The sequence below is a fragment of the Sardina pilchardus genome, chromosome 3 (assembly GCF_963854185.1).
Source record: "Sardina pilchardus chromosome 3, fSarPil1.1, whole genome shotgun sequence".
NCBI classification, from domain to species: domain Eukaryota; kingdom Metazoa; phylum Chordata; class Actinopteri; order Clupeiformes; family Clupeidae; genus Sardina; species Sardina pilchardus.
The window spans coordinates 34939595-34951430 of record NC_084996.1 but is presented as its reverse complement, the minus strand read 5'-3'; the positions used below and the strand labels follow the sequence as shown (position 1 = coordinate 34951430).

Sequence of the window (11836 nt, the reverse complement as noted above, 5' to 3'; positions counted from 1 at the left end):
GCGGGAACGTTCGTCGCGAGTCAAGTTCCTGGATGTGCCGGTCTAACGTATAGACCCCTTCACAACGCATAAACATTCGGAGTGGCGTGACGTCAGTGGCGGCAGAAAAGTTAGACGGCCATTGAAAAGCACTAGTAATGCGGCTAAAATTAGTCCGTAATTAACCTTTGATGAAATGGCTAACGATATAAAACAGTATGTACATACACTCAGTGTACGGGATTGGGAGGATTATTTGAAAAAAACTTTGAAAAAACGTACGTTATCAGGTGGGATCATTCTGACAGATCCCCATTCTAAGTGAATGGAAAGAAGACGTAGCAAGATTGCCCTCCGTTGAATGGCCAGATATTTATAATTACGTTATTGAAAAACCGAGCGTATACAGTAAGGAGAAGTGGCGGGTGTATAGATCATTAGATATATAACTATGTCCCAAATGGTCATGTCTAAGATTTACAATACAATGACATATCGGATGAGTTTAGCGTTGTCGCTGATGGCAGTTGATGGTTGTTTTGCCGCCAGCGAACGTAGTGACGTAGGCTCAGCAGGGGTCTATAGACCCCTTCACAACGGATAAACATTCGGAGTGGCGTGACGTCAGTGGCGGCAGAAAAGTTAGACGGCTATTGAAAAGCACTAGTAATGCGGCTAAAATTAGTCCGTAATTAACCTTTGATGAAATGGCTAACGATATAAAACAGTATGTACATACACTCAGTGTATGGGATTGGGAGGATTATTTGAAAAAACTTTGAAAAAACGTACGTTATCAGGTGGGATCATTCTGACAGATCCCCATTCTAAGTGAATGGAAAGAAGACGTAGCAAGATTGCCCTCCGTTGAACGGCCAGATATTTATAATTACGTTATTGAAAAACCGAGCGTATACAGTAAGGAGAAGTGGCGGGTGTATAGATCATTGGATATATAACTATGTCCCAAATGGTCATGTCTAAGATTTACAATACAATGACATATCGGATGAGTTTAGCGTTGTCGCTGATGGCAGTTGATGGTTGTTTTGCCGCCAGCGAACGTAGTGACGTAGGCTCAGCAGGGGTCTATAGACCCCTTCACAACGGATAAACATTCGGAGTGGCGTGACGTCAGTGGCGGCAGAAAAGTTAGACGGCTATTGAAAAGCACTAGTAATGCGGCTAAAATTAGTCCGTAATTAACCTTTGATGAAATGGCTAACGATATAAAACAGTATGTACATACACTCAGTGTACGGGATTGGGAGGATTATTTGAAAAAACTTTGAAAAAACGTACGTTATCAGGTGGGATCATTCTGACAGATCCCCATTCTAAGTGAATGGAAAGAAGACGAAGCAAGATTGCCCTCCGTTGAATGGTCAGATATTTATAATTACGTTATTGAAAAACCGAGCGTATACAGTAAGGAGAAGTGGCGGGTGTATAGATCATTGGATATATAACTATGTCCCAAATGGTCATGTCTAAGATTTACAATACAATGACATATCGGATGAGTTTAGTGTTGTCGCTGATGGCAGTTGATGGTTGTTTTGCCGCCAGCGAACGAAGTGACGTAGGCCCAACACTAATCCAGCGAAACACGGAAGTAACACAAAACCGCCATTACTGCGTGCCTGGCTGCTAAGAAATTAGCTCGTTGGTTCCATAGGCGGCTGTTGCAGAAGTTAGCTGTCATTAATACACGTCTTAATACCTTATGGTGTTAATAAATTACCTTCATTGGTAAGTTTTGGTACAGTCTGACATCATTGATCCAATGTTCCCTTTCACCTGACATTTTCATTCATTAGCAGTCCTCTCATTAGACATTCTCTGACAGGATGCTTTCATTGAAAAGCACAGACAAGTGTCACTCGTCACACTCGCAGGCACGCAGTAATGGCGATATTCAAGATGGCAGCGCCCATAAAGTTCGCGCTGGATTAGTGTATACTCAGGCAGAATTCTTGCATTCATCAATTATGACATCATACTAATGTCTATGACATCATAGGCTGAGAGTCCTGCTTTGAACATTCTAAGGAGGTGTTCACACGAGGGGGTTTTTATTTACAGAAAACACTTGACCTGGGTGTTTTTTTAAAAGATAGAAAGCCGACAGGGTTTTTTTTATTCCCCCAAAACAGCACCGAACGTTAATTTCAATTCCCATGACAACTGCCGTTCTAGAGCACAAGTACCGTTACGTGATTGCTACTGGTTAGCTTATTAGCTTGCCAGGTGAGCGGATGAAAACGGAGAATTAATTGTTACAATTATGGCCCAAATTCCCACCAATCGACCTACAGATGGTCTCCTTATGGTAAATGTTGTGGTATAACTTGTTGGTCATGTCGTATAGCTCTACATGTTCACTCACAAGAACAACTAGCTGATCGGCTGGAATCTTTTTACTTTGTTTTGGTCGCCATTTTTTTTTTCTGAAAAAAGAACTTTCAATAAAGTTTCACTATGACGCAAATTCTCGTTCATTGGTCAGCTGTCAAAAAAACACTTGACGCGGGGTGTTTTTTCTTGGAGAGTAGAAATTTCTCAACTTGAAAACCACCCGGGGTAGGTGGAAAAAAACGCCGGTGGCGGTGGTTTAAAAAGCGCCCAGTACCTTTTTTAAGAAAACCTCTCTGTATCATAGGAATATAATGTGAAACATCCACCCGCAACCGGTGAAAAATCCTCCTCGTGTGAACACGCCCTAACTAAACACATTATTGTCACTTTGACACAAAGGGATACAGAGACAGCATTAAGGAACACTCTTCCTGCTATTGCTTATTTTTTCAATTTCCAATTTCAAATCAAGATCAAAGGTAAACCTAAGAAGGGGCCTCAAATGGAGTCCCGTGGATGTTTCACAGATGCCCTGAGGTCTGTCTGGGCCAGCATCAGGAGCAGGGTCAGAGGAACCAAACAACGGCGCAGAAACTTGCGCATCAGCAGGATGCAGGCCATGGAGAGGATGGACAGCAAGTGGAACACCGGACTGAACCAAAAGGTAAAGTCGGAGGAGAAGGTGTCCAAGTCCAAGGACAGCGGAAGAGCTCAAGTTGTGGGCTCTGGATGGAAGCAGACGGGAAAAGAGAGCAAACTTGTGAGGTGCAAAGTCCAGGTGAAGATGGACGTCACCCTACGGGCTATGCAGGACTCCCGGAAACCTCTGAAGGTCCAGCTGAGAAACCAGAGGCCCAACTGTCTGGGTGATACGGGGAGCGTGGACAAGAAGTCCAACCAGGACACGTCTGATGAGGGCCCACAAGTGCAGGCCGAGGCACCAAGGGAGACTAACTGCGGTCAAGAAGACGCAAAGAACAATCCCCTGAGTAAGAACAGGAAGAGTATGAGAGATTAAAGTAGTGTAATTCAGTAGTGTTTGAAATGATGGCTGACCAAATACTCCCAATAACCATTTCAGTAGCCTGCTTGCCCCTGAGGGGAAAAAAGGCCTGCAGCCAGAAATGGCAGGATATGATCCTGGGATGGACACCAGTCGTCCAGGAAAACATGGAGAAGCGTAAGTGAACTTGAGGAAAAGTGAAAAAATAGAATATACGATCACCTTGAATGCTTTAGCATAATTCAGCAACAATCTTTTCTACAGGCTGTGTGCTCCCCAGATAGCAAAATTTGCTCGGCCCACCTCTGGCCCTATACCTTGCCTCAGGGTAGTGTGGGTGTTGGCCCACTTCTGGTTTGGTCCCCGGCCCAGACATGGCCCGATCATTGGTAACCGACACTTTGAATTTGCTCTGGCCCAGGTCTGGCCCACACACTGTGAAATGAGTCTTATTGTTTGTGTTGGCCCAGGTCTGGCCCACACACTGTAAAATGACTCTTATTGTTTCTGTTGGCCCAGGTCTGGCCCACACACTGTGAAATGACTGTCATGCATTGTGTTGGCCCAGGTCTGGCTCACACACTGTAAAACGGATTTCAGTGAGTGTTGGCTGAATGTCGGCTTGGTCCCCGGCCCTATTGTGGCCCGAGCACTGTAAAACGGAGTTCAGTGAGTGTTGGCTGAATGTCGGCTTTGTCCCCGGCCCTATTGTGGCCCGAGCACTGTAAAACGGATTTCACTGAGTGTTGGCTGAATGTCGGCTTGGTCCCCGGCCCTATTGTGGCCCGAGCACTGTAAAACGGATTTCACTGAGTGTTGGCTGAATGTCGGCTTGGTCCCCGGCCCTATTGTGGCCCGAGCACTGTAAAACGGATTTCACTGAGTGTTGGCTGAATGTCGGCTTGGTCCCCGGCCCGATTGTGGCCCGAGCACTGTAAAACGGATTTCACTGAGTGTTGGCTGAATGTCGGCTAGGTACCAAAAGCACTACCAGAATAATCACAAATGCAGAACTAGTGATTCAAGCACAAGTTACTTTTCAAGCACAAGTTACTTTTATTAATTATTAAAAGCACAGCTCATCTTAAATGTTGAGAGAACAAAAGAGCTTACCATTGATTTTAGACGTAAAAAAACTGAGGTTAGCCCAATTTTAATCAGAGACCAGCCTGTTGAGATAGTTTCTTGCTATAAGTACTTGGGTGTACATGTGGATAATAAACTGGATTGGAAGATGCACAGCAGTGCTACACTCAAGAAATCTCAGTCCAGGATGTTCTTCCTCAGGAAACTCAGGTCTTTTAATGTTAGCAGGCCCATTTTAAACACTTTTTACAATGGGATTCTGGCCAGTGTCCTCTTTTATGCGGTGGTATGCTGGGGTAGCTGTTTGGCAGTGGAGGATAGGAACAGGCTAAATAAACTCATTAGGAAAGCGGGTTCAGTCATTGGTCTCAGCCAAAGTGCCCTGGAAGATGTGATAGAACAGAGAACCATGAGGAAAATAAAAAGGATTGTGTCACAAGATGACCACCCTCTTCATAGCTTTTTTATAAAAAGTGGTAGGAGTCAGCGACTCCTGTTTCCCAGCTGCTCAACTGAGAGATTCAGGAGATCTTTTGTGCCTTCTGCAGTCAGGCTTTTTAATAAGCACCTCTGACATCAGGGTTGATTTTCTTAATTATTTATAATTTTATTTATAATTATTATTATTATTTTTTTTACCTCCTCCTCCTATACTGCTGTATGTTGCACATGTTGGTAGTCCACTGCCATGGTCTGCTTTGCTGTCTGCTTGTGTTCTGTCTAACTGTATGTTGCTTTTCCTGTTGCTGTGTCTTGCTTTATGTTATTGTGTGTCATGTTGTGCTTTGCTTATGTTGTTGTCTGTATGGTGGCACTGAGTTTCCCCTTTAGGGGATTATTAAAGTTATCCTTATCCTTATCCTTATCCTTATTCTAACAAATACAACCTTTGCAAGTAAAATCTAAATTAATTCAAACATTAGAACAAAAATCCAAGCTTAAAAAGTTACTTTATTACCAATTCTACACAATTTAACAGATTAAGTAAAACAAATGAACATTCTATAAATAATGTTTTTTTTTTTTAAATAATAAACATGGTCAAACATTTACAGAAATATTCTGTCTCTATCACTCTCTCTCTCTCTAAAAGAGTAATTTCAATGTCAGCGGGGTGGGCTGTGGGTTACCATGTACCATAACCTAGCCAGCTACCACACACAAACACACACACACACACACACACACACACACACACACACACACACACACACACACACACACACACACACACACACACACACACACACAAGTGCCTTATCTTTCTGTTGCTGCTTAGTTATTGCCTACACATGTTGCATCATCACTAGCAGCTGGGGAATATCTCCAAACTGCATTTAGTTATAAAAGAATACATATTGCAAGATCATTATGAGATCTACAGCATAGTTTGTAAGATGTCATCTGTCAGAGTAAGTCTGTCCCCACAAATAGACTTACTGATAGCCACTTCGCTCAGCTCTCTCAGTTGGGGGTTGGTCAAAGAGTTCTTCCCATTCAGCCAGCCGAAATGCATGAAATTTCAAAAGAAAACAAAATTAATTTATTGTCTGACACATCCTTATACAGTTATGATGATGACTGAACACATTATATAACACACAAGGTATGTCAACACATTTACACACCTGAAGCACACATGCTTGTGGACTTCCTTCCTTCACGCATCGCATCTTCAGAACAACTTCCACGAGATGCAGTTGGCCATGTAGTCATTCCTCGATCCTGTTCTTTGCTGACGTAGTGGATGACGCAAACCCAAAGCATCTAGAAATGGAACATCAAAACAGTTCTCAATACAGATGAAAGTTGATTTCATCTTAAGTAGAACAGATTCTATTGTACAACTTCCCAACTTACATATCTCCTGTCTTCCAACGCCACCACTAAGCTTCATCCAAAGAAGCAGGTCTCTGGTCTGTGCTGCCTGGATTCAGAGGTGCACAAATAAGCCACAGTAATGAATGCATAATGTTAAAACAACAAAAAATAATTGCATCAATAACCACAGAAAAAAACAGCCCCAATTCAAAACAGACTAAGCTTAGAATTTGCATATTAAATTGATCAGATTTACACACAACCCACCCCTGGTACACTCTCTCTCTCTGACACACACACACACACACACACACACACACACACACACACACACACACACACACACACACACGTCTTACCTACCTGAAACAAGCTGGATCTATATCTATGCAACGGATGCATAGACCTAAAAGGAACGGATGCAACGAATTTACCTATCGCTAGCTCAGTTTCTTAAGCATGCTTACGTAGGTATTTCTGAAATAAGTTACGATCACAATTTACTTTGAGAAACACACAATTTTGGAAGTATCCCTAATAGCTAACTTAAAGGTATCTATAACCACCAATATTGACGTTCACATTTATTAGCCCAACTACAACGTTAGGCTAATCAAAACTGACTAACATAACGTTAACTTACCGATAGCTTTCTTGGTCAATATCAAGCCGTTTAGTTTTAAACCTATTCTTGGTAGCTTATGGTTGGTTGACAGTTAAACTGTTAGGATTATGCCTGAGATAATTTACACTCTTAATAATTTACTTTGAATAGGAGGGAAAGGTAAAAGTAATGTCACTTACCACAGACAGTGTCCAAAACGAGACAGTTTCGCGCCGTTCTGGTTTCAATCTTCAGTTAATATGTTCCACCGCTCTTCCACATGTAATGGGCCGACAGTCACTTTACAGAATCGGGCCATGTACGTTTAGTTTCCGTCTGCCGTTTACTATTTCAATTTTGCCGCCAACATCAATGCTACTGATCAGTGTCCGTTCTGTAAGTATCGGCCCACACGCTGTATGAGATCCGTCTGCCGAACTCCGGCAGTAGCCCATCAAACCATAATCGGGCCAAGTAAGATGCAAAGTATTCAGCCCAACTACTGCGTGTCAGTGTCGGCCCAGTCAACGGGGGTACAGTGCCTCAGCCGACTGAAACTCCACCGACAGTGGCAGCACTCAGCCAGGATCGGGCCGACAGTGTTTGTTGTTCTTCAGCCGAACTTGCTTCGAACATCGGCAGTAGCCCGTCAAACCACAATCGGGCCAAGTAAGAAACAAAGTAACCAGCCCAACTACTGCATGTCAGTGTCGGCCCATTCAACGGGGGTACAATGCCTCAGCCGATTGAAGCTCCGCCGACAGTGGCAGCACTCAGCCAGGATCGGGCCGACTGTGTTTGCTGTGCTTCAGCCGATCCGGGCCTCGGCCGACACTGCCGGCACTCAGCCAGAATCGGGCCGACTATGCTTGCTATCTGGGTCCTGTCAGGCAAAAAGGCCTGCAGCCAGAGATGGCAGAACATGGTCCTGCATGGGACACCAGCCATCCAGGACAAAACAGGGACACGTAAGTGAAATAGTGGACTAGAATCAACACGTTTGTATTTCAGGATGGTAAGGTTAATGTTTGGGATGAGACATTTGTGAGACACTCAGTAAATGTCTGAATCTTAGAGCCTCAATCACGAAGGATGTTTTATATTAGAACACTGAAAAACTGGATCTGGAATAGAAATGGAATTAGAAATCAAGCTGTACCATGTAACTGATATGTATTTGGAAACAAAATGCATTTTGATAGGCACTGAGTCCAGCAGCCCAACTCTGCCTGTACTGGAGAATGATAACTTGGAGGACGGAGAACACGTTTTAAACACAGAGGAGGGAGATGTGCAAGGTATGAAGCTGCTCGAACAATCACAAACTCCAATGAATAACTTTGTAACTACAGCCTGAAACAGATATATTACAAAAGAACAAAAAGAGGTTAAAGTTCTCAGGATTTAGAAATTGAATAGAAGCCCCATAACTCAGGGTACAGCACAGTTGAATTAATGCATGTTCTCTTTTTCAGAGGATGAACACCTGCCTCCAAGACTGGATGGCTGCAATCAGGCATCAGAAGACTACGCCTGTGTCTGTTATTGTTTGATTACTTATTTTATTATTATTTGGATAATTATTGGTCTTTAATTGCCTAATCAAATAAAGTATTTTGGCCATTAAAGATGTTGCTGAATTGCACTCTTTATTCATTCAAACAATAGCCTGACTCTCGCCAGACCCTTGTAGTTCCGCCATGCTCCACCAGAGGCGTTTCGACAGCGAACTACAGGATCTGGCGAAAGTCAGGTTACTCAAATACCCCCTTTCCACCGCCACGAACCAGGTGCTGGTTCCGGGCTGGTGCTAGTGCCAGTTCGGTGCTGGTGCTACCTGCCGATTATTCAAGAACCAGCTCGCTTTTCCACAGACTGAGTTCCAGAGTAGTGCTGCGTCGCTACGTCACTGTTTACGTGCGCTTTTGTATCCCAAAACAACCAGCAGAAATGGAGATGTGGTGGAAAAACTTATTACGATTAACTTTGAGCACAAAAAGCTCAAATGTCGAGAGAGTTCAACTGTATCACTGTATCCATTTGTGGAATAAAACCGGACGTGCCCTATGTTGCATGTGTATTTATTGCAGTCGCTAGAAAAGCATGTTAGCCAACATTAGCACTTGATTAGCACCCGTTGTTATGGTTATGACCATACTACGCTGCTTTTTTTGCTGCTAACGTTAGCCTGACCAGAAACACCACAGTAGTTATATCAGCATGCTAGGTTGCTATGTTTTGGTCAACAAGCTAACAAGCTAACTTTACCGTTCGGGAGCTTACAGCAACCTGCAATGATCTGTGTGTCCGGGACACATTTGTGTCGCATATAATAAACCGTATCAAAATTAGCCATTAAAAGTGGTCAAGAAACCTTTATTCACATTGAATATTTCCAGTTAGACCCCTGGAGCTGCCGCCATTGTTTTCAGATTTTTTTTGTTACTCCCGCCTCTGTGGACAACGCAAGCTTCTGATTTGCTGACGTAACTGGTTCTTATCTCTGGTCCAGCTCAAAGTTGGTGCTGAGTTGGAACCAGTTTTCCTGGCCCAGAGCCAGGTTATTTTGTGTGGAAAAGCAAAGAACCGGTTCCAGACTTGGCACTGGCTCCGAACCAGCACCAGAATCGCGTCGGTGGAAAAGGGGTAAAACAATACCCCAGTTAAAAAATACACATATAGGGCACTAGTATCAGCCATCTCTGTAGCTAGCTGACACCAGTGAGCATTGCAGGGTGCTGCTAATCAAGGATTTTTGCTGACATAGGCCTACCTTCATAAATTGTTAAGCGGCTACTCGGATCCGTTTTGTTTTGTTGTGTAGGTCCACGACTTCAGCAACCAGAGGCATCCTGAATTTCGGTATAAACCTCAAATGTTTTCAAAATAGTGCTACAGCCATTGCCAACAGAGAAAAGTACCCTCGTTGATATTCCATATGGCGGCGTGAATTAAACTGGCAGCAGCATAGGCTACCCATCTGAAAGGGTTTAATAGCTACAGGATCTGGCGAAAGTCAGGTTACTCAAACAATACCCCAGTAAAAAAATACAATAAAACAAAAGTGTTGTAGTGCAAAGACGGACCAAAGACAGGCACAGGCTCATGCTGTATTTGTTTCCATGAGTTTGGTGGTCTGGACAATATTTTATCAACGTTTAATGAAATTTGTTTCACTGGTTTTACCTTTTAGAAAAAAAGCACAGGGCCTTTCATTTTGAATACCAATTGGGGGAATATCTACTCGCAATAGGAATAAAATACTACATTCATGAGTTTCATGAAACAGTCAGTTGCGATAAAAGAAAATATTAGGCCTACAGAAAGATAACACTGCATTTTTTGTGTCCTTTCCCCGACTGTCGCCATTGCAAAAGGTTGTAATCCCCCCTCTCCCTCTGTGTTCTCTCTAAGCAAGTAGGTGAGTGCCTATTGTAGCATACAGGGGTGTTTCGTTCTGGAATAAAATATTGGGTCTCCCTTTTGTGTCTATAGCCAATATGTTTTACTGTTATACGTTTGTCGGTGTGTAGTGAAGGCATACTAATGGAGATGTAACCAAATATAATTGTTTGAGGAGGACTAGAGTGACTTTCTGTTCACTCTGTATCCATTGGCTCCAAAAAAGAACACACTGTGAACTCATTCTATAGTACATCATTTTTACAAGCATTTAGACCAATTCTCAGTTGGTCTGGACACCTTCAATTCACTTCTGATTCCAAAAGGTTTAACCAGATGTGAAAATAAACTCTGGCACATTCATTTCTTACTGAATCCTTTTGAAAGCAAACACATATTTTTTTTAAATGCAGTACTCAGTACAGTACAGAAAATACATGTCCATGGCACAGCCACTGGTTGTATACAAATGATAGCAACAGACAGTCCTCTGTCATCAGCACGAGACATACTGCATACTTAAAAAATGTATCAATGAGTGTGCATGGGAGTTTGTTTCTTTTCCTAGTTGATGCATTGCACTTTTCACACTATTTTCTAAACTATATACTAAACTATTTGATGGAGCACAGTAGAGCATGTCTGGCAAGGTCTATAGCCAGGGTGCTGAAATGCCTCGCAAGGATTGCGTAAGAGTCAAGGCCCTGAAGCCAGAAGCAAGTGCCTCAACTGGAAAGGAACTGTGTAAAAGTTCACTTAATCATCATTCTTTTTATGCTTTTTATATACGCTTTATATATACGCAAGTCAACCTTTTGAAGGCACTTCATCATTTACAGTACATGTATGGCTGTGGTGGTGATCATAGACATCCATGAATTTAGGCAGACATAGATATTTACATAAAGGAATAATAGAAATAGAATCATGTGATTAATGCATAAATGTGTATTTATTTAAAATAAAATGCTTTTAAAATACTCTGTAGAAAAATAAATGTAGACCTATAATTAAAAAGTGAGCCTCGTTCACAGTCTGTTCAGAGGCTTGTTGATGAGGAGGCACAGCCCATGGTCAAAAAGCGATGCCAGAATCTCTTAGGCTTGATGTAGTCATCTTGGTCATGCTTCTGGGTTTTCGCCTTGTTCTTCGTCTCAGCCTTTCTGGTCTTCTTCTCTGCCTTGGCGAGAGCTTTACAGGCACTGCTGCTGGGAGCATCCTGAACAAAGAAGAAATGGTTATGGTTATGGTTATGGTTATTTAGCAGACGCCTTTGTCCAAAGCGACATACAAATAAATAACAATACAAATTAAATAACAGTGAACAATTACAAAAAGGGAGAATAGCAATATTATCAATAAAACAATCAATTAAGCACTAACCTAAAGAAATAACATTTAGTTTTTTCAAAACCATCTTACAGACATGGGAAATTTTCAAATACTTAGCAAGGCAAGTCAAGTTCTGATCTACATTTGCCTTGACACTGCGCTATAGGAAATCAGTGTTGGGAAGTACCTGAGCAATGGCCTGGTGTCTCTTGAAACACCATCCCTTTCGGGATTTCCTGCTCAGGGCAGCT

General features: G+C 42.5%; 1 long non-coding RNA gene across 1 annotated transcript; it reads left to right on the top strand.

Annotated features, from left to right (window-relative positions):
* The first annotated feature begins 7732 nt into the window (after positions 1–7732).
* Positions 7733–8456, top strand: LOC134076261 (uncharacterized). The gene is made up of 3 exons (XR_009938578.1): positions 7733–7819; positions 8054–8149; positions 8327–8456. It is a non-coding gene; the product is annotated as an uncharacterized LOC134076261 (long non-coding RNA).
* The last annotated feature ends 3380 nt before the right edge of the window (positions 8457–11836 follow it).